The sequence below is a fragment of the Panulirus ornatus genome, chromosome 5 (assembly GCF_036320965.1).
Source record: "Panulirus ornatus isolate Po-2019 chromosome 5, ASM3632096v1, whole genome shotgun sequence".
In the NCBI taxonomy this organism is placed as follows: domain Eukaryota; kingdom Metazoa; phylum Arthropoda; class Malacostraca; order Decapoda; family Palinuridae; genus Panulirus; species Panulirus ornatus.
In genome coordinates, this window is record NC_092228.1 from 35,537,711 (window position 1) to 35,562,022 (window position 24,312).

Genomic DNA, 24,312 nt, shown 5'->3' on the forward strand with positions numbered 1-24,312 from the left:
CACAACCTCTACCACTTCTGAAACAACACTGCTCTTCCCCAATCTGATGCTCTGTACACGCCTTCATCCTCTCAATCAATACCCTCCAATATAATTTACCAGGAATACTCAACAGACTTATACCTCTGTAATTTGAGCACTCACTCTTATCCCCTTTGCCTTTGTACAATGTCACTATGCAAGCATTCCGCCAATCCTCAGGCACTTCACCATGAATCATACATACATTAAATAACCTTACCAACCAGTCAACAATACAGTCACCGCCTTTTTTGATAGATTCCACTGCAATACCATCCAAACCTGCTGCTTTGCTGGCTTTCATCTTCCGTAAAGCTTTTACTACCTCTTCTCTATTTACCAAATCATTTTCCCTAACCCTCTCACTTTGTACACCACCTCGATCAAAACACCCTATATCTGCCACTCTATCATCAAACACATTCAACAAACCTTCAAAATATTCACTCCATCTCCTTCTCACATCACCACTACTTGTTATCACCTTCCCATTAGCCCCCTTCACTGAAGTTCCCATTTGCTCCCTTATCTTACGCACTTTATTTACCTCCTTCCAAAACATCTTTTTATTCTCCCTGAAATTTAATGATACTCTCACCCCAACTCTCATTTGCCCTCTTTTTCACCTCTTCCACCTTCCTCTTGACCTCCTGCCTCTTTCTATCATACCTCTCCTACTCATTTGCATTTTTTCACTTCAAAAATCGTTCAAATGCCTCTCTCTTCTCTTTCACTAATAATCTTATTCTTCATCTCACCACTCACTACCTTTTCTAATCAACCCACCTCCCACGCTTCTCATGCCACAAGCATCTTTTGCGCAAGACATCACTGCTTCCCTAAATACATCCCATTCCTCCCCGACTCCCCTTACCTTCTTTGTTCTCACCTTTTTCCATTTTGTACTCAGTCTCTCCTGGTACTTCCTCACACAAGTCTCCTTCCCGAGCTCACTTACTCTCACCACTCTCTTCACCCCAACATTCTCTCTTCTTTTCTGAAAGCCCCCACAAATCTTCACCTTCGCCTCAACAAGATAATGATCAGACATCCATCCAGTTGCACCCCTCACCACATTAACATCCAAAAGTCTCTCTTTCGTGCGTCTATCAATTAACACCAAATCCAATAACGCTCTCTGGCCATCTCTTCTACTTACATACGTATACTTATGTATATATCGCTTTTTAGACCAGGTATTCCCAATCACCAGTCCTTTTTCAGCACATAAATCTACAAACTCTTCACCATTTCCATTTACAACACTGAACACTCCGTGTATACCAATCATTCCCTCAACTGCCACATTACTCACATTTGCATTCAAATCACCCATCACTATAACCCGGTCTTGTGCATCAAAACCACTAACACACTCATTCAGCTGCTCCAAAAACACTTGCCTCTCATGATCTTTCTTCTCACGCCCAGGTGCATATGCACCAATAATCACCCATCTCTCTCCATCAACTTTCAGTTTTACCCATATCAATCTAGAATCTACTTTCTTACCCTCTATCACATACTCCCACAACTCCTGATTCAGGAGTAGTGCTACTCCTTCCCTTGCTCTTGTCCTCTCACTAACCCCTGACTTTACTCCCAAGACATTCCAAACCACTCTTCCCCTTTACTCTTTAGCTTCGTTTCACTCAGAGCCAAAACATCCAGGTTCCTTTCCTCAAACATACTACCTATCTCTCCTTTTTTCTCATCTTGGTTACATCCACACACATTTAGACACCCCAATCTGAGCCTTCGAGGAGGATGAGCACTCCTCGCGTGACTCCTTCTTCTGTTTCCCCTTTTAGAAAGTTATAATAAAAGGAGGGGAGGGTTTTTGGCCTCCCCGCTCCCGTTCCGTTTCTACGAGTCGTGAGGAATGCGTGTGAAGTATTCTTTCTCACCTATCCCCAGGGATATATATATATATATATATATATATATATATATATATATATATATATATATATATATATATATATATATATATATATATATATATATATATATATATATATATATATATATATATATATATATATATATATATATATATATATATATATATATATATATATATATATATATATATATATATATATATATATATATATATATATATATATGCAAATATATTTACATATATATATATATATATATATATATATATATATATATATATATATATATATATATATATATATATATATATATATATATATATATATATATATATATATATATATATATATATATATATATATATATATATATATATATATATATATATATATATATATATATATATATATATATATATATATATATATATATATATATATATATATATATATATATATATATATATATATATATATATATATATATATATATATATATATATATATATATATATATATATATATATATATATATATATATATATATATATATATATATATATATATATATATATATATATATATATATATATATATATATATATATATATATATATATATATATATATATATATATATATATATATATATATATATATATATATATATATATATATATATGGAAGGGGATGTATTTAGGGAATCAGTGATGGATTGCGCAAAAGATGCTTGTGGCATGAGAAGAGTGGGAGGTGGGTTGATTAGAAAGGGTAGTGAGTGGTGGGATGAAGAAGTAAGAGAATTAGTGAAAGAGAAGAGAGAGGTATTTGGACGATTTTTGCAGGGAAAAAAATGAAATTGAGTGGGAGATGTATAAAAGAAAGAGACAGGAGGTCAAGAGAAAGGTGCAAGAGGTGAAAAAAGGGCAAATGAGAGTTGGGGTGAGAGAATATCATTAAATTTTAGTGAGAATAAAAAGATGTTCTGGAAGGAGGTAAATAAAGTGCGTAAGACAAGGGAGCAAATGGGAACTTCAGTGAAGGGCGCAAATGGGGAGGTGATAACAAGTAGTGGTGAGGTGAGAAGGAGATGGAGTGAGTATTTTGAAGGTTTGTTGAATGTGTTTGATGATAGAGTGGCAGATATAGGGTGTTTTGGTCGAGGTGGTGTGCAAAGTGAGAGGGTTAGGGATAATGATTTGGTAAACAGAGAAGAGGTAGTAAAAGCTTTGCGGAAGATGAAAGCCGGCAAGGCAGCAGGTTTGGATGGTATTGCAGTGGAATTTATTAAAATAGTGAGTGACTGAATTGTTGACTGGTTGGTAAGGTTATTTGATGTATGTATGACTCATGGTGAGGTGCCTGAGGATTGGCGGAATGCGTGCATAGTGCCATTGTACAAAGGCAAAGGGGATAAGAGTGAGTGCTCAAATTACAGAAGTATAAGTTTGTTGAGTATTCCTGGTAAATTATATGGGAGGATATTGATTGAGAGGGTGAAGGCATGTACAGAGCATCAGATTGGGGAAGAGCAGTGTGGTTTCAGAAGTGGTAGAGGATGTGTGGATCAGGTGTTTGCTTTGAAGAATGTATGTGAGAAATACTTAGAAAAGCAAATGGATTTGTATGTAGCATTTATGGATCTGGAGAAGGCATATGATAGAGTTGATAGAGATGCTCTGTGGAAGGTATTAAGAATATATGGTGTGGGAGGCAAGTTGTTAGAAGCAGTGAAAAGTTTTTATCGAGGATGTAAGGCATGTGTACGTGTAGGAAGAGAGGAAAGTGATTGGTTCTCAGTGAATGTAGGTTTGCGGCAGGGGTGTGTGATGTCTCCATGGTTGTTTAATTTGTTTATGGATGGGGTTGTTAGGGAGGTGAATGCAAGAGTTTTGGAAAGAGGGGCAAGTATGAAGTCTGTTGGGGATGAGAGAGCTTTTGAAGTGAGTCAGTTGTTGTTCGCTGATGATACAGCGCTGGTGGCTGATTCATGTGAGAAACTGCAGAAGCTGGTGACTGAGTTTGGTAAAGAGTGTGAAAGAAGAAAGTTAAGAGTAAATGTGAATAAGAGCAAGGTTATTAGGTACAGTAGGGTTGAGGGTCAAGTCAATTGGGAGGTGAGTTTGAATGGAGAAAAACTGGAGGAAGTGAAGTGTTTTAGATACCTGGGAGTGGATCTGGCAGCGGATGGAACCATGGAAGCGGAAGTGGATCATAGGGTGGGGGAGGGGGCGAAAATTCTGGGAGCCTTGAAGAATGTGTGGAAGTCGAGAACATTATCTCGGAAAGCAAAAATGGGTATGTTTGAAGGAATAGTGGTTCCAACAATGTTGTATGGTTGCGAGGCGTGGGCTATGGATAGAGTTGTGCGCAGGAGGATGGTTTTGCTGGAAATGAGATGTTAGAGGACAATGTGTGGTGTGAGGTGGTTTGATCGAGTAAGTAACGTAAGGGTAAGAGAGATGTGTGGAAATAAAAAGAGCGTGGTTGAGAGAGCAGAAGAGGGTGTTTTGAAATGGGTCGGGCACATGGAGAGAATGAGTGAGGAAAGATTGACCAAGAGAATATATGTGTCGGAGGTGGAGGGAACGAGGAGAAGAGGGAGACCAAATTGGAGGTGGAAAGATGGAGTGAAAAAGATTTTGTGTGATCGGGGCCTGAACATGCAGGAGGGTGAAAGGAGGGCAAGGAATAGAGTGAATTGGAGCGATGTGGTATACCGGGGTTGACGTCCTGTCAGTGGATTGAATCAAGGCATGTGAAGCGTCTGGGGTAAACCATGGAAAGCTGTGTAGGTATGTATATTTGCGTGTGTGGACGTATGTATATACATGTTTATGGGGGTGGGTTGGGCCATTTCTTTCGTCTGTTTCCTTGCGCTACCTCGCAAACGCGGGAGACAGCGACAAAGCAAAAAAAAAAAAAAAAATATATATATATATATATATATATATATGGTGGGATGAAGAAGTAAGAGTATTAGTGAAAGAGAAGAGAGAGGCATTTGGACGATTTTTGCAGGGAAAAAATGAAATTGAGTGGGAGATGTATAAAAGAAAGAGACAGGAGGTCAAGAGAAAGGTGCAAGAGGTAAAAAAAAGGGCAAATGAGAGTTGGGGTGAGAGAGTATCATTAAATTTTAGGGAGAATTAAAAGATGTTCTGGAAGAAGGTAAATAAAGTGCGTAAGACAAGTGAGCAAATGGGAACTTCAGTGAAGGGCGCAAAGGGGGAGGTGATAACAAGTAGTGGTGATGTGAGAAGGAGATAGAGTGAGTATTTTGAAGGTTTGTTAAATATGTTTGATGATAGAGTGGCAGATATAGGGTGTATTGGTCTAGGTGGTGTGCAAAGTGAGAGGGTTAGGGAAAATGATTTGGTAAACAGAGAAAAGGTAGTAAAAGCTTTGCGGAAGATGAAAGCCGGCAAGGCAGCAGGTTTGGATGGTATTGCAGTGGAATCTATTAAAAAAGGGGGTGACTGTATTGTTGACTGGTTGGTAAGGTTATTTAATGTATGTATGACTCATGGTGAGGTGCCTGAGGATTGGCGGAATGCGTGCATAGTGCCATTGTACAAAGGGAAAGGGGATAAGAGTGAGTGCTCAAATTACAGAGATATAAGTTTGTTGAGTATTCCTGGTAAATTATATGGGAGGATATTGATTGAGAGGGTGAAGGCATGTACAGAGCATCAGATTGGGGAAGAGCAGTGTGGTTTCAGAAGTGGTAGAGGATGTGTGGATCAGGTGTTTGCTTTGAAGAATGTATGTGAGAAATGCTTAGAAAAGCAAATGGATTTGTATGTAGCATTTATGGATATGGAGAGGGCATATGATAGAGTTGATAGAGATGCTCTGTGGAAGGTATTAAGAATATATGGTGTGGGAGGCAAGTTGTTAGAAGCAGTGAAAAGTTTTTATCGAGGATATAAGGCATGTGTACGTGTAGGAAGAGAGGAAAGTGATTGGTTCTCAGTGAATGTAGGTTTGCTGCAGGGGTGTGTGATGTCTCCATGGTTGTTTAATTTGTTTATGGATGGGGTGGTTAGGGAGGTGAATGCAAGAGTTTTGGAAAGAGGGGCAAGTATGAAGTCTGTTGGGGATGAGAGAGCTTGGGAAGTGAGTCAGTTGTTGTTCGCTGATGATACAGCGCTGGTGGCTGATTCTTGTGAGAAACTGCAGAAGCTGGTGACTGAGTTTGGTAAAGTGTGTGAAAGAAGAAAGTTAAGAGTAAATGTGAATAAGAGCAAGGTTATTAGGTACAGTAGGGTTGAGGGTCAAGTCAATTGGGAGGTGAGTTTGAATGGAGAAAAACTGGAGGAAGTGAAGTGTTTTAGATATCTGGGAGTGGATCTGGCAGCGGATGGAGCCATGGAAGCGGAAGTGGATCATAGTGTGGGGGAGGGGCCGAAAATTATGGGAGCCTTGAAGAATGTGTGGAAGTCGAGAACATTATTTCGGAAAGCAAAAATGTGTATGTTTGAAGGAATAGTGGTTCCAACAATGTTGTATGGTTGCGAGGCGTGTGCTATGGATAGAGTTGTGCTCAGGAGGATGGATGTGCTGGAAATGAGATGTTTGAGGACAATGTGTGGTGTGAGGTGGTTTGATCGAGTAAGTAACGTAAGGGTAAGAGAGATGTGTGGAAATAAAAAGAGCGTTGTTGAGAGAGCATAAGAGGGTGTTTTGACATGGTTCGGGCACATGGAGAGAATGAGTGAGGAAAGATTGACCAAGAGAATATATGTGTCGGAGGTGGAGGGAACGAGGAGAAGAGGGAGACCAAATTGGAGGTGGAAAATGGAGTGAAAAGGATTTTGTGTGATCGGGGCCTGAACATGCAGGAGGGTGAAAGGAGGGCAAGGAATAGAGTGAATTGGAGCGATGTGGTATACCGGGGTTGACGTGCTGTCAGTGGATTGAATCAAGGCATGTGAAGCGTCTGGAGTAAACCATGGAAAGCTGTGTAGGTATGTATATTTCCGTGTGTGGACATATGTATATACATGTGTATGGGGGTGGGTTGGGCCATTTCTTTCGTCTGTTTCCTTGCGCTACCTCGCAAACGCGGGAGACAGCGACAAAGCAAAAAAAAAAAAAAAAAAAAAAATATATATATATATATATATATATATATATATATATATATATATATATATATATATATATATATATATATATATATATATATATATAGAAAGGGTAGTGAGTGGTGGGATGAAGAAGTAAGAGTATTAGTGAAAGAGGAGAGAGAGGTATTTGAACGATTTTTGCAGGGAAAAAATGAAATTTAGTGGGAAGTGTATAAAAGAAAGAGACAGGAGGTCAAGAGAAAGGTGCAAGAGGTGATAAAAAGGGCAAATGAGAGTTGGGGTGAGAGAGTATCATTAAATTTTAGGGAGAATAAAAAGATGTTCTGGAAGGAGGTAAATAAAGTGCGTAAGACAAGGAGCAAATTATAACTTCAGTGAAGGGCGCAAATGGGGAGGTGATAACAAGTAGTGGTGATGTGAGAAGGAGATAGAGTGAGTATTTTGAAGGTTTGTTGAATGTGTTTGATGATAGAGTGGCAGATATAGGGTGTATTGGTCTAGGTGGTGTGCAAAGTGAGAGGGTTAGGGAAAATGATTTGGTAAACAGAGAAAAGGTAGTAAAAGTTTTGCGGAAGATGAAAGCCGGCAAGGCAGCAGGTTTGGATGGTATTTGGATGGTATAGTCATACTGTCTGACTTTATTCATTCCCATCGCTATATTGTCACACATGAAATAACAACCCATGTTCGCGAGGTTGCGCTAGTAAAAGACAACAAAGGACACATTCGACATTCGTTCAGACTCAGTCTCTAGCTGTCATGTAACAATGCACCGAAAACACATCTCGCTTTCCACATCCAGGCCCCACAAAACTCTCCAAGATTTACCTCAGACGCTTCACTTGCCCTGTTTCAACCCATTTACAGCACGTCGACCCCTGTATACCACATCATTCCAATTCATTCAATTCCTTGCACGCCTTTCACCCTCCTGCATGTTCAGGCCCCTATCACTCAAAATCTTTTTCACTCCATCTTTCCACCTCCAATTTAGTTTACCACTTCTGCTCGTTCCCCCCAACTCTGACACATATATCCTCTCGGTCAATCTGTCCTCACTCACTCTCTCCATGTGACCAAACCATTTCAAAGCACCCTCTTCTGCTCTCTCAACCACACTCCTTTTATTACCACACGTCTCTCTTACTCTATTATTACTTACTTGATCAAACCACCTCACACCACATACTGTCCTCAAACATCTCTTTTCCGGCACATCCACCCTCCTCTGCACAATTCTATCCATAGGCCCCACTTCGCAACCATACAACATTGTCGGAACCACTATTCCTTCAAATATACCCATTTTTGCTTTCCGAAATAGTGTTCTCGACTTCCACACTTTCTTCAACGCTCCCAGAGTTTTCGCCACCTCCCCCACCCTATGATTCACTTCCGCTTCCATGGTTCCATCCGCTACCAAATCCACTCCCAGATATCTAAAACACTTCACTTCCTCCAGTTTCTCTCCATTCAAACTCACCTCCCAATTGACTTGACCCTCAAACCTACTGTACCTAATGACCTTGCTCTTATTCACATTTTCTCTCAGTTTTCTTCTTTCACACACTTTACCAAAATCAGTCACCAGCTTCTGCAGTTTTTCACATGAATCATTCACCAGTGCTGTATCATCAGCGAATAACAACTGACTCACTTCCCAAGCTCTCTCATCCACAACATACTGCATACTTCCCCTCTTTCCAAAGCTCTTGCATTCACCTCCCTAACAACTCCATCCATAATCAAATAAATAACCATGGCGACATCACACACCCCTGCAAACCTACATCCACTGAGACTCAATCACTTTCCTCTCTTCCTACACGTACACATGCCTTACATCTTCGATAAAAACTTTTCACTGCTCCTAACAACATGCTCCTTTCTATGGACCTCATGCCTGTTTCTTTTATATATCTCCCAGTCATTTCCATTATTTCACTGCAAAAATCGTCCAATTGCCTCTCTCTTCTCTTTCACTACTAACTTACTTCTTCATCCCAAAACTCAATACCATTTCCAATCTGCCCACTTACCACACTTCCCATGCCACAAGCATCTTATACGCAAGCCATCACCTCTTCCCTCAATACATCCCGTTCCTCCCCCTCTCCCCTTATGCCGTTTGTTCTCACCTTTTTCCATTCTGTACTCAGTCTCTCCTAGAACCTTCTCACACAATTTTCCTTCCCAAGCTCAGTTACTCCCACATCTCTCTTCACCCCAACATTCTCTCTTCTTTTCTGAAAACCTCTACAAATCTTCACCTTCGCCTCCACAAGATAATGATCAGACATCCCTCCAGTTTCACCGCTCAACACATTAACATCCAATAGTTTCGCGCGCCTATCAATTAACACGTGATCCAATAACGCTCTCTGGCCATCTCTCCTAATTACATGCATATACTTATGTTTAACCAGGTATTATGTGTAACTAGTTATTACCAATCAACAGTCCTTTTTTAGCACATAACTCTACAAGCTCTTCAACATTTCCTTTTACAACACTAAATACCACATATATACATATATACTTCCAACGTATTCCCTGCGTGTCGTAGAAGGCGACTAAAAGGGAAGGGAGCAGGGGGCTGGAAATCCACCCCTGTCGGTTTTTTTTTAAATTTTCCGAAAGGAAGAACAGAGAAAGGGGCGAGGTGAGGATATTCCCTTAAAGGTCCAGTCCTCTGTTCTTAATATATATATATATATATATATATATATATATATATATATATATATATATATATATATATATATATATATATATATATATATATATATATATATATATATATATATATATATATATATATATATATATACATATATATATATATATGTATATATATATATGTATATATATATATATATATATATATATATATATATATATATATATATATATATATATATATATATATATATATATATATATATATATATATATATATATATATATATATATCTTCAAAATACTCATTCCATCTCCTTCTCACATCACCACTACTTGTTATCACCTCCCCATTTACGCCCTTCACTGAAGTTCCCATTTGCTCCCTTGTCTTACGCACCCTATTTACCTCCTTCCAGAACATCTTTTTATTCTCCCTAAAATTTACTGATAGTCTCTCACCCCAACTCTCATTTGCACTTTTTTTCACCTCTTGCACCTTTCTCTTGACCTCCTGTCTCTTTCTTTTATACTTCTCCCACTCAATTGCATTTTTTCCCTGCAAAAATCGTCCAAATGCCTCTCTCTTCTCTTTCACTAATACTCTTACTTCTTCATCCCACCACTCACTACCCTTTCTAAACAGCCCACCTCCCACTCTTCTCATGCCACAAGCATCTTTTGCGCAATCCATCACTGATTCCCTAAATACATCCCATTCCTCCCCCACTCCCCTTACTTCCATTGTTCTCACCTTTTTCCATTCTGTACACAGTCTTTCCTGATACTTCTTCACACAGGTCTCCTTCCCAAGCTCACTTACTCTCACCACCTTCTTCACCCCAACATTCACTCTTCTTTTCTGAAAACCCATACTAATCTTCACCTTAGCCTCCACAAGATAATGATCAGACATCCCTCCAGTTGCACCTCTCAGCACATTGACATCCAAAAGTCTCTCTTTCGCACGCCTGTCAATTAACACGTAATCCAATAACGCTCTCTGGCCATCTCTCCTACTTACATAAGTATACTTACGTATATCTCGCTTTTTAAACCAGGTATTCCCAATCATCAGTCCTTTTTCAGCACATAAATCTACAAGCTCTTCACCATTTCCATTTACAACACTGAACACCCCATGCATACCAATTATTCCCTCAACTGCCACATTACTCACCTTTGCATTCAAATCACCCATCACTATAACCCGGTCTCGTGCATCAAAACCGCTAACACACTCATTTAGCTGCTCCCAAAACACTTGCCTCTCATGATGTTTCTTCTCATGCCCAGGTGCATATGCACCAATAATCACCCACCTCTCTCCATCAACTTTCAATTTTACCCATATTAATCGAGAATTTACTTTCTTACATTCTATCACATACTCCCACAACTCCTGTTTCAGGAGTATTGCTACTCCTTCCCTTGCTCTTGTCCTCTCACTAACCCCTGACTTCACTCACCAGACATTTCCAAACCACTCTTCCCCTTTACCCTTGAGCTTCGTTTCACTCAGAGCCAAAACATCCAGGTTCCTTTCCTCAAACATAACAGGTGATAACAAGTAGTGGTGATGTGAGAAGGAGATGGAATGAGTATTTTGAAGGTTTGTTGAATGTGTCTGATGACAGAGTGGCAGATATAGGGTGTTTGGGTCGAGGTAGTGTGCAAAGTGAGAGGGTTAGGGAAAATGATTTGGTAAACAGAGAAGAGGTAGTAAAAGCTTTGCGGAAGATGAAAGCCGGCAAGGCAGCAGGTTTGGATGGTATTGCAGTGGAATTTATTAAAAGAGGGGGTGACTATATTGTTGACTGGTTGGTAAGGTTATTTAATGTATGTATGACTCATGGTGAGGTGCCTGAGGATTGGCGGAATGCGTGCATAGTGCCATTGTACAAAGGCAAAGGGGATAAGAGTGAGTGCTCAAATTACAGAGGTATAAGTTTGTTGAGTATTCCTGGTAAATTATATGGGAGGGTATTGATTGAGAGGGTGAAGGCATGTACAGAGCATCAGATTGGGGAAGAGCAGTGTGGTTTCAGAAGTGGTAGAGGATGTGTGGATCAGGTGTTTGCTTTGAAGAATGTATGTGAGAAATACTTAGAAAAGCAAATGGATTTGTATGTAGCATTTATGGATCTGGAGAAGGCATATGATAGAGTTGATAGAGATGCTCTGTGGAAGGTATTAAGAATATATGGTGTGGGAGGAAGTTGTTAGAAGCAGTGAAAAGTTTTTATCGAGGATGTAAGGCATGTGTACGTGTAGGAAGAGAGGAAAGTGATTGGTTCTCAGTGAATGTAGGTTTGCGGCAGGGGTGTGTGATGTCTCCATGGTTGTTTAATTTGTTTATGGATGGGGTTGTTAGGGAGGTAAATGCAAGAGTCTTGGAAAGAGGGGCAAGTATGAAGTCTGTTGGGGATGAGAGAGCTTGGGAAGTGAGTCAGTTGTTGTTCGCTGATGATACAGCGCTGGTGGCGGATTCATGTGAGAAACTGCAGAAGCTGGTGACTGAGTTTGGTAAAGTGTGTGGAAGAAGAAAGTTAAGAGTAAATGTGAATAAGAGCAAGGTTATTAGGTACAGTAGGGTTGAGGGTCAAGTCAATTGGGAGGTGAGTTTGAATGGAGAAAAACTGGAGGAAGTGAAGTGTTTTAGATATCTGGGAGTGGATCTGGCAGCGGATGGAACCATGGAAGCGGAAGTGGATCATAGGGTGGGGGAGGGGGCGAAAATTCTGGGAGCCTTGAAGAATGTGTGGAAGTCGAGAACATTATCTCGGAAAGCAAAAATGGGTATGTTTGAAGGAATAGTGGTTCCAACAATGTTGTATGGTTGCGAGGCGTGGGCTATGGATAGAGTTGTGCGCAGGAGGATGGATGTGCTGGAAATGAGATGTTTGAGGACAATGTGTGGTGTGAGGTGGTTTGATCGAGTAAGTAACGTAAGGGTAAGAGAGATGTGTGGAAATAAAAAGAGCGTGGTTGAGAGAGCAGAAGAGGGTGTTTTGAAGTGGTTTGGGCACATGGAGAGAATGAGTGAGGAAAGATTGACCAAGAGGATATATGTGTCGGAGGTGGAGGGAACGAGGAGAAGAGGGAGACCAAATTGGAGGTGGAAAGATGGAGTGAAAAAGATTTTGTGTGATCGGGGCCTGAACATGCAGGAGGGTGAAAGGAGGGCAAGGAATAGAGTGAATTGGAGCGATGTGGTATACCGGGGTTGACGTGCTGTCAGTGGATTGAATCAAGGCATGTGAAGCGTCTGGGGTAAACCATGGAAAGCTGTGTAGGTATGTATATTTGCGTGTGTGGACGTATGTATATACATGTGTACGGGGGGGTTGGGCCATTTCTTTCGTCTGTTTCCTTGCGCTACCTCGCAAACGCGGGAGACAGCGACAAAGTAAAAAAAAAAAAAAAAAAAAATATATATATATATATATAATCTATTTATTTATTTATTAATTTTACCTTGTCGCTGTCTCCCGCATTTGCGAGGTAGCGCAAGGAAACAGAACAAAGAAACGGCCCAACCCACCCCCATACACATGTATGTACACACACGTCCACACACGCAAATATACATACCTATACATCTCAATGTACACATTTATATGCACACACAGACACATACATATATACCCATGCACACAATTCACCCTGTATGCGTTTATTCATTCTCATCGCCACCTCGCCACACATGGAATAACATCCCCCTCCCCCCTCATGTGTGCGAGGTAGCGCTAGGAAAAGATAACAAAGGCCCCATTCGTTCACACTCACTCTCCAGCTGTCATGCAATAATGCCCGAAACCACAGTCCCTTTCCATATCCAGGCTCCACACAACTTTCCATGGTTTACCCCTGGCGCGTCACATGCCCTGATTCAATCCACTGACAGCACGTCAACCCCGGTATACCACATCGATCCAATTCACTCTATTCCTTGCACGCCTTTCACCCTCCTGCATGTTCAGGCCCCGATCACTCAAAATCTTTTTCACTCCATCTTTCCACCTCCAATTTGGTCTCCCACTTCTCGTTCCCTCCACCTCCGACACATATATCCTCTTGGTCAATCTTTCCTCACTTATTTCTCCATGTGCCCAAACCATTTCAAAACACCCTCTTCTGCTCTCTCAACCACGCTCTTTTTATTTCCACACATCTCTCTTACCCTTACATTACTTACTCGATCAAACCACCTCACACCACACATTGTCCTCAAACATATCATTTCCAGCAAATCCACCCTCCTGCGCACAACTCTATCCATAGCCCACGCCTCGCAACCATACAACATTGTTGGAACCACTATTCCTTCAAACATACCCATTTTTGCTTTCGGATATAATGTTCTCGACTTCCATACATTCTTCAATGCTCCCAGGATTTTCGACCCCTCCCCCACCCTATGATTCACTTCCGCTTCCATGGTTCCATCCGCTGCCAGATCCACTCCCAGATATCTAAAACACTTTACTTCCTCCAGTTTTTCTCCATTGAAACTTACCTCCCAATTGACTTGACCCTCAACCCTACTGTACCTAATAACCTTGCTCTTATTCACATTTACTCTTAACTTTCTTCTTTCACGCACTTTACCAAACTCAGTCACCAGCTTCTGCAGTTTCTCACAAGAATCAGCCACCAGCGCTCTATCATCAGCGAACAACAACTGACTCACTTCCCAAGCTCTCTCATCCACAACAGACTTCATACTTGCCCCTCTTTCCAAAACTCTTGCATTCACCTCCCTAACAACCCCATCCATAAACAAATTAAACAACCATAGAGACATCACACACCCTTGCCGCAAATCTACATTCACTGAGAACCAATCACTTTCCTCTCTTCCTACACGTACACATGCTTTACATCCTCGATAAAAACTTTTCACTGTTTCTAACAACTAGCCTCCCACACCATATATTCTTAATACCTTCCATAGAGCATCTCTATCAACTCTATCATATGCCTTCTCCAGATCCATAAATGCTACATACAAATATATATTCATTTTTCTTTATTTTGCTTTGTCGCTGTCTCCCGAGTTAGCGAGGTAGCGCAAGGAAACAGACGAAAGAATGGCCCAACCCACTAATATGCACATGTATATACATGTACGTCTACACACGCAAATATACATACCTATACATCTCAACGTATAGAAATATATACACTCACAGACATCTACATATATACACATGTACATAATTCATAATGTCTCCCTGTATTCATTCCTATCGCCACCTCGCCAGACATGAAATAACAACCTCCTCCCCCCTCATGTGTGCAAGGTAGCGCTAGGAAAAGACAACAAAGGCTACCAAAGGGTAGTGAGTGGTAGGATGAAGAATCAAGATTGTTAGTGAAAGAGAAGAGAGAGGCATTTGGACGATTTTTGCAGGGAAATAATGCAAATGAGCGGGAGATGTATAAAAGAAAAAGGGAGTAGGTCAAGAGAAGGGTGCAAGAGGTGAAAAAGAGGGCAAATGAGAGTTGGGGTAGGAGAGTATCATCAAATTTCAGGGAGAATAAAAAGATATTTTGGAAGGAGGTAAATAAAGTACGTAAGACAAGGGAAGAAATGGGAACTTCAGTGAAGGGGGCAAGCGGGGAGGTGATATCAAGTAGTGGTGATGTGAAAAGGAGATGGAGTATGTATTTTGAAGGTTTGTTGAATGTGTTTGATGATAGAGTGGCAGATATAGGGTGTTTTGGTCGAGATTATGTGCAAAGTGTGAGGGTTAGGGAAATGATTTGGTAAACAGAGAAGAGGAAGTAAAAGGTTTGCGGAAGATGAAAGCCAGCAAGGCAGCGGGTTTGGATGGTATTTCAGTGGAATTTATTAAAATAGGAGGTGACTATATTGTTGATTGGTTGGTAATGTTATTTAATGTGTGTATGACTTATGGTGAGATGCCTGAGAATTTGCGGAATGCTTGCATAGTGCCATTGTACAAAGGCAAAGGGAATAAAAGTGAGTGCTCAAATTACAGATGTATAAGTTTGTTGAGTATTCCTGGGAAATTATATGAGAGGGTATTGATTGAGAGGGTGAAGGCATGTACAGAGCATCAGATAGGGGAAGAGCAGTGTAGTTTCAGAAGTGGTAGAGGGTGTGTGGAGCAGGTGTTTTCTTTGAAGAATATATGTGAGAAATACTTAGATAAGCAAATGGATTTGTATGTAGCATCTATGGATCTGGAGAAGGCATATGATAGAGTTGATAGAGATGCTTTGTACAAGGTATAAAGAATATATGGTGTGGGAGGCAAGTTGTTTGAATCAGTGAAAAGTTTTTATCGAGGATGTAAGGCATGTGTACGTGTAGGAAGAGAGGAAAGTGATTGGTTCCCACTGAATCTAGGTTTGCGGCAGGGGTGTGTGATGCTTCCATGGTTCTTTAATTTTGTTTATGGATGGGGTTTTTAGGAAGGTAAATGCAAAAGTTTTGGAAAGAGGGGCAAGTATGCAGTCTGTTGTGGTTGAGAGAGCTTGGAAATGAGTCAGTTGTTTTTCGCTGATGATACAACGCTGGTGGCTGATTCATGTGAGAAAATGCAGAAGCTGGTGACTGAGTTTGGTAAAGTGTGTGAAAGAAGAAAGCTGAGAGTAAATGTGAATAAGAGCAATGTTATTAGGTACAGTTGGGTTGAGGGTCAAGTCAATTGGGAGGTAAGTTTGAATGGAGCAAAACGAGAGGATGTGAAGTGTTTTGAATATCTGGGAGTTGATCTGGCAGAGGATGTAACCATGGAAGCGGAAGTGAATCATAGGGTGGGGGAGGGGGCGAAAGTTCTGGGAGCGTTGAAGAATGTTCGGAAATCAAGAACATTATCTCGGAAGGCAGAAATGTGTATGTTTGAAGGAATAGTGGTTCCAACAATGTTATGTGGTTGCGAGGAGTGGGCTATGGATAGAGTTGTGCGGAGGGGGCTGGATGTGCTGGAAATGACATGTTTGAGGACATATGTGGTGTGAAGTGGTTTGATCGATTAAGTAATAATAGGGTAAGAGAGATGCGTGATAATAAAAAGAGTGTGGCTGAGAGAGCAAAAGAGTTTGTTTCGAAATGGTTTGGTCACATGGAGAGAATGAGTGAGGAAAGATTGACCAAGAGGACATATGTGTCAGAGGTGGAGGGAACGAGAAGTGGGAGACCAAATTAGAAGAGGAGAGATGGAGTGAAAAAGATTTAGAGTGATAGGTGCCTGAACATGCAGGAAGGTGAAAGGCGTGCAAGGAATAGAGTGAATTGGAACGATGTTGTATACCAGGGTCGACGTGCTGTCAGTGGATTGAACCAGGGCATGTGAAGCGTCTGGATACACCATGGAAAGCTCTGTGGGGCCTGGATGTGGAAAGGGAGCTGTGGTTTCGGTGCACTATTACATGACAGGTAGAGACTGAGTCTGAACGGATGTGGTCTTTGTTGTCTTTTCCTAGCGCTATTTCACGCACATGAGGCTGGGGAGGGGGTTATTATTTCATGTGTGGTGGGGTGGCGATGGGAATGAATAAAAGCAGACAGTATGAATTATGTACATATTTATATATGTATATGTCTGTGTGTGTATATATATGTATACGTTGAGATGTATTGGTATGTATTGTTGGAAACACATGCTAATATGCGTGCCAAAGTCCCCTTTTCCAAATATACTTTGAATAAAGCTTGAATCATTGAAAGTCAATAGTCTTATCATGGTTATCAAATCAGCCTATTTCATTGCAATATTTATTTTCTGCCACACAGCAAAGAGATTCATATGATAAAGAGGAAAGACATATCACTTTACTATGATAAAGATATAGAAAAACCTTTTCTACTGATATACATTACATCAGCTGTATATGGGGCAGTCAAGTCTGGTACTTCCATCCATTGGATTGATACAGAGAAGGAAGCAAGTCCTATATCAATTTCTCGCCTATGTAGCTGGCCCATTATTCCATACCAAGATCCATTTTCCAGCTTTTCTCCCCACGTTTCCCCTGTAATGATAAGATCTCCATGAGTATATCTTGTGCCTATGAAGCTCTTGAGATAATGATACAGGATATATGGATCATATCTATAAGATAAAGCGTATATGATATCATGATGTAATTGGTATTCATAGGTATATATGTAGAGTTTGGTTTAGAGATAACCTAGCTTAAGTCTTTCAAAGGCTTTTGATAACATGTAAGTAAGACATTGAAAATAATGCATTTATTGTATATCGTTTGAAAATCCTCAAGTTAAGGTATCTCTTGTTACTATACGTATGTAAAATTTGTTTTCCATCGTGTATTTATGATATAAAGAAAAGAAAAGAAAAGAAAAATATTAATATTTTGAAGGTCTGTTATAGTACACATTCAGCCGATAGGAAAATATTCTATTCAGGCAGGTCAAATAACTAACATATAAAAGATCCCTATAATGAAAATCTCAAAGGGCTGAAGGAATGTTGCCAAAGAAAGGAGTGAATATTACATGTGAATATGCAACCTCTGTAAGTCATACGTTAATAAGAAGTGAATATGTAGAAGAGACACAAGTGCATATACATTAATTTTGCATTGCAAAGTATACTCAGGCTATCAATGCACAGGCGAAACAAAAGAGATTTAAATAAAGACCAGGCAATGAGGAAAGTCCTACGGTGAGTCACGTTAGATATTTCATCAAACAGATGATTGACTTCAAGTCAAGTTGTCTTTGATGATTTTGTCGAGTTTAGAGATGTTGAATCTCGTCTAGTTAGCTCATGCAGAATTTTAACTCGTCAGATAGACAGATCTCCTTCAGGAAAAAAAGGAAATATCTGTAAAGAAACAGGTTTAAGAATGTAGTAAACTTACCAAGAGGAATTGGAGGGATCCCCTCTGTGGTGCAGCGGCATAGCTACCAAAATACACGTAAATCCACAAACTTTGTACCATTAGCCGACTTGTATCAACATTGCACGCACATGTGCATGCATAGTTATTTGAAGAAGAAAGCACATTTTTTGCATGCCATTACTTGCCTAATACAAGATAGCTATGGCACAGTTCAAAGTGATAGCTAAATCCTATCAGAAACGTTTAGATGACTATATACATGTGATTTCTAGATGCTTAGTATAATCTACAGGTTCACAATGCACAGCGTATATTCAAGATCCATTATGTAGATAATTACACAAGATTATGTTATCGTTATGAGTATCGTGATGTCAATATGATTCCATCATACATGGTGGTTAGATATGCCCTGTTTGATGCTATATTAAAGTTGAATAAGATACTTTTTGCAGCTTAATATTACGCCATTCATAAATACTTCATTTCACCTCCTGTCTAAGGCCTAAAGTTTTGATGTGAATAACTGATTGTTTTGTGCATTGCTATTATGCAAATGAGAACATGCAGATGAATTATTCTGGTGTCACTTTTCTGTGTGCCACACATTGTTTCTTGTGTTACCATGTCAGGCAAAGGTTGAAATAATGCCACAGCTTCATAGAGGATGAAATAGTAGAGGTTCACGGTATATCTCAGGTCCTAGACGTACAGTTATTTTATGAGCGCCCAAATAACAGAAATAACACCCTGATCCCGAGGGCCTTCCATAACTCATTTCCTGAAAGTGTGCTGCAAGCCACCATTGCTTGCTTGCGTATGCCTGTGCTCTCATGTACTCACTATAGCACACGCGCACACATACACGCATATGCCCATAAATGCATAAAACAAACTCATATACATATTCTAAGTCATGTCTGCGGAATACGAATGATTTCGACAAGTGGATTACATCTCGACCCGTACATATGATATTCACCATTTGATGCAACTTTGGATACAATATCAAATTTCGTATCACCGAAACCAGAAAGTGATAACAGTCATACAGAATCAGTGATAACAGTCATACAGAATCAGTGATAACAGTCATACAGAATCAGTGATAACAGTCATACAGAATTAATTGCTTTGTATTTCAATCATTCCTGATCATAAGCAACATCTTGACTAACATGAGAAGGCAAGCTGATTTCTCAATGATTTCAAGAAATGTGACAAAATGACATCAGATTTCTTTCAGCTGATTAAGCACATAGACGGATTATCTTGATATGCCCCCAAAACTAAAGATTCTATTTCTGGTATTAGTGATAGCCAGCGTAAATTTCAATGCTTCTATCACCAAGATCACAGTCGTCATGATATACTAAACAATGTCGTTGCACAAGTACGTACAGATTGTGGTTACACCAAGTGGAGTAACACAGCATTCTTAGATGACGTATAACCAATTGCAAAAACTACCTAAACTTCTATAGAAATTGTTTTCATTTTCTGCGCATATTACCGCTACTTGAGAAGGTTCCTTAATGAGTGGAAAATGTGCTGGAATAATAGAAAAACAAACCTGCAAGAAGACCAATTTTTTCATGCAAATCACAACAGTGCGCTATATATGCGATATATATTTTTTCTTTTTTTTTTTTTTTTGCTTTGTCGCTGTCTCCCGCGTTTGCGAGGTAGCGCAAGGAAACAGACGAAAGAAATGGCCCAACCCACCCCCATACACATACATATATATATCCCTTGGGATAGGGGAGAAAGAATACTTCCCACGTATTCCCTGCGTGTCGTAGAAGGCGACTAAAAGGGAAGAGAGCGGGGGGCTGGAAATCCTCCCCTCTCAATTTTTTTTAATTTTCCAAAAGAAGGAACAGAGAAGGGGGCCAGGTGAGGATATTCCCTCAATGGCCCAGTCCTCTGTTCTTAACGCTACCTCGCTAACGCGGGAAATGGCGAATAGTTTGAAAAAAAAAAAAAAAAAAATATATATATATATATATATATATATATATATATATATATATATATATATATATATATATTATTTATTTATTTTGCTTTGTCGCTGTCTCCTGCGTTAGCGAGGTAGCGCAAGGAAACAGACGAAAGAATGGCCCAACCCACCCGCATACACATGTATAAACATACACGTCCCCACACGCAAATATACATACCTATTCATCTCAACGTATACATATATATATACACACACAGACATATACATATATACACATTTACATATTTCATAGTCTGCCTTTATTCATTCCCATCGCCACCCCGCCACACATGAAATAACAACCTCCTTCCCCCCTCATGTGCGCGAGGTAGCGCACATGACGGGGATATGTTGATATGCTGAGAGGGGCATCTGGAGGGATGTCTGATCACTATCTTGTGGAGGCGAAGGCGAAGATTTGTAGAGGTTATCAGAGGAGGAGAGAGAATGTTGGGGTGAAGAGAGTGGTGAGAGTAAATGAGCTTGGAAAGGATCTTATGTAAGGAAGTACCAGGAGAGATTGAGTGCAGAATGAAAAAATAAGTGAGAGGAAATGAGGTAAGGGTAGTGGGGATGAATGGGATGTATTTAGGGGAGCAGTGAAAGCTTGCGCAAAAGATACCTATAGCATCAGAAAGGTGGGAGGTGGGCAGATTAGAAAGGTTAATGAGTGGTGGAATGAGGAGGCAAGAATGTTAGTGAAAGAGAAGAGAGAAATGTTTGGACGAGTTTTGCAGGGAACTAGTGCGAATGGTTGGGAGATGCATAAAAGAGAGAAGCAGGACGTCAAGAGAAAGGTGCAAAAAGTGAAAAGAGGGCAAATGAGAGTTGAGGTGAGAGAGTATCATTAAATTTTAGGGAAAATATAAGGATTTTTGAAGGGAGGTAAATTAAGTGTGTAAGACTAGAAAACATATGGGAATATCCATGAAGGGGGCTAATGGGGAGGCAATAACAAGTAGTAGTGAAGTGAGAAGGAGATGGAGTGAGTATCTTGAAGGTTTGTTGAATGTGTTTGATGATTGAGTGGCAGATATAGGGTGTTTTGGTCGAGGTGGTGTGCGAAGTGAGAGGGTTTGAGAGAATGGTTTGGCAAAAGGAGGAGAGGTAGTGAAAGCTTTGCAGGAAGACAAAAGCCGTTAAGGTAGTGGGTTTGGATATATTGTAGAGGAATTTATCAAAAAAGGGCTTGGCTGTATTGTTGACTGGTTGGTAAGGATATTCAGTGTATGTATATGGTAGGAACCTTTAGTGTGTCTCTAATTTTGTGTCTGCATTGCTGTAGAGGCCAAGACTTCTACAGCTTTACAGTGAAGGACCACCTGGGAAAAGAAGTGTCTTTAGAACATTATCGCGGGAAGGCTACACTTATGGTTGATGTGGCTAGTCAGTGTGGCTACACAGAGAGTATATACAGAGCTCTCAAGAAACTACACGATATGCTAAGCCATGGGAAATATTTTTTCTGTTCTTGCATTCCTCAGCAATCAGTTTGGTGATCAATAACCCTTTGATATACTAGAGATCATTGAATTTGTTACCACCGAGTATGATGTAGAGTTTCCAGTTTTCAATAAAATCCCAGTAATTGGGGAACATGCTGATCCAGCCTTCAAGTATCTTCTCGAGGAATCATCAAAAGTACCAGACTGGAACTTCTAGAAGTACCTAGTAGATCAAAGAGGTCATGTTGTTAAAGCATGGGCAACCCACACATCTATAGGGGAAAATTTTGATGATATCCAGGCAGCTTTCATGAAGGCTAAGAAAGTCAGACAAGTCAGACAATGGTAAGGTTGTTGAAGAATCATCTGTTAAAGATTCAGAAGCTAGAAAAGGCAAACTGTAAAGCTTATGCCTTGATATGTGGTTGCTATAGTTTTAAGTTCTGAAGAGACTTAGTAATGTGGTGAGTGTTTATTGCTTACCTTGTGGTAACAGTGCTGAATGACTGGGAGTTAAACAATAAGAGATAGTCAAGTACAAGCTCAGTGCAGTGTATCATATTTTCATATACCTTACCTTCCTGTCCAAGGACAGGCCCTGAATAGGTGCTCAGTATCCTCGGCAAGGATATTGCATCTTGGACATGAATGATCCCATGATACACTGAATCAGTCTTTGTAATGTTGGAAAGAGATTTGCTTTCCAAATTACAAATGAGAACTTGTAATTCGTACTTGTTGTCAGGGAAGTGTAGTTCCAGAAGGGTGCATACCTGATGTAGTGGATTTTACAACTGGGCTGTTGGGGGACTTGGTGGGACCACAGGACATAAAGTGTGGTGATGTGGGTGTGTCTGTGTTGAGAAAGTGAGGGGCAACTGAGAAGTAAGTTTTCACGGTCTTCATTGCGGTAGCTGCATCATTGGCATGAAAGTTTTTGAGATGCGTTGAATCACAATTTGTATAGTTGTAGAAATGTGTGATATCCACGGCGTAAGAAAGTGTAACTTATGTGTGCCTGGGATGCTGCATGTCTGATAGGGTTGCATTTAATGCTTGTGTTGGGAAGGAAATTATTTAGTACCTTTCAGATCATTTCAATGTACATGTTTTGCCAGTGTAGCATATGTTTTGAGGGTAGTGGAATCTGTGACTGTAGGTTACTGATGTGTGTGGCAATTGTAAGCATTTTATATTATTTGGGGTTTGAAGATAGTTATGGAGTGAGTTGGATGAGAGAGGTCTGGTGCTGTTGAAAAGAATTGAGTGCCGACCTGGTTGATATGCTGTAGTATTGTGGGGATCTCTGTTTCATTGTGAAGTTGTTGAGTGTTTCTGGTTCTTAGGCAACCAGAGATTCTTCTGTGTACTCTATTTTGTGTGGTTTGCAGTTTTTCATATAAGTATCCGTGAGGAAATATATCTTTCATATATTATTGCCGTCACCCAAGTAAACGAGGTAACGCAACGAAATAGACGAAAGCATGGCCAAACTCACCCACATACATATGTATATACATACACGTCCGCACACGCACATGTAAATACCTATACATTTCAACGTATACATATACATACATACACAGACATGTACATATATACACATGTACATAATTCATATTTCCTACCTTTATTCATTCCCGTCGCCACCCAGCCACACATGAAATGACAACCCTCCTCCCCCTGCATGCGCTCAAGTTAGAGCTAGAAAAAGACAACAAAGGTCACATTCGTTCACGTACAGTCTCTAGTTATCATGTATAATGCACCGAAACCACAGCTCCCTTTCCATATCCAAGCCCCACAAAATTATCCATTGTTTACCCCTTAAGCTTCACATGCTCTGGTTCAATCCATTGACAGCAAATCGACCCCGGTATCCCACATCGTTCCAATTCACTCTATTCCTTGCACGCCTTTCACCCTCCTGCATATTCAGGCCCCAATCGCTCAAAATCTTTTTCACTCCATCTTTCCACCGCCAATTTGGTCTCTCACTTCTCGTTCCCTCCGCCTGTAACACATATATCCTCTTTCTCAATCTTTCCCAACTCATTCTCTCCATGTGACCAAACCATTTAAAAACACCCTCATTTGCTCTCTTAACCACAATCTTTTTATTACCACACATATCTCTTACCCTTTCATTACTTACTCGACCAAACCACCACACACCACATATTGTCCTCAAACATCTCATTTCCAACACATCCACCCTCCTCCGCACAACTCTATCTATAATCCTCGCCCTAAAACCATATGACATTGTTGGAACCACTATTTCTTCAAACTCACCAATTTCTCCTTTCCGAGATAATGTTC

General features: G+C 40.1%; 1 pseudogene; it reads left to right on the forward strand.

Annotated features, from left to right (window-relative positions):
• Positions 1-21,780: 21,780 nt before the first annotated feature.
• Positions 21,781-22,339, forward strand: LOC139748805 (glutathione peroxidase 7-like; annotated as a pseudogene).
• Positions 22,340-24,312: the final 1,973 nt, after the last annotated feature.